The sequence below is a fragment of the Eimeria mitis genome, genomic scaffold (genome assembly GCF_000499745.2).
Source record: "Eimeria mitis Houghton genomic scaffold, Emh_scaff5567, whole genome shotgun sequence".
NCBI lineage: Eukaryota > Apicomplexa > Conoidasida > Eucoccidiorida > Eimeriidae > Eimeria > Eimeria mitis.
In genome coordinates, this window is record NW_013573836.1 from 1 (window position 1) to 539 (window position 539).

A 539-nucleotide genomic window follows, 5' to 3' on the forward strand; every position below is an offset into this window, starting at 1 on the left:
CAGCAGCAGCAGCAGCAGCAGCAGCAGCAGCAGCACGCTGCCCCCTTTGAGGCAGATAAGAATCTCCCGCGTGGCACTGCAGCAGCAGCAGCAGCTGCTGCTGCAGCAGCAGCAGCAACAGCAGCAACAGCAGCAACAGCTGCTGCAACCCCTGTTGCTGCCGCTACCCCTAGTGCTGCTGCTGCTACTCCTGCTGCTGCTGCTGCTGCTGCTGCTGCTGCAGATGCTGCAACCCCTACAGCCGCTGCTGCACCTGCTGCTGGTGTTGCTGCTGCTGCTCCTGCAGCAGCAGCAGCAGCTGCTACGCCATCTGCCTCTGCAGCAACAGGAGAAGCAACAACAGCAGCACCAGCAGCAACAGCATCATCATCAGCAGCAGCAGCAGCAGCAGCAGCTGCTGCTGCTGCTGCTGATGATGATAACGCGGGGCCCCCCAAAGGCAAATTCTGCAGTGCTGCTTGGGGCCGCGGCTGCTGCAACTTCTCCTGCTGCTGCTGCTGAGATAGATAGTGTAGGAGGGCCCCCCGGGGGGGCCCCCG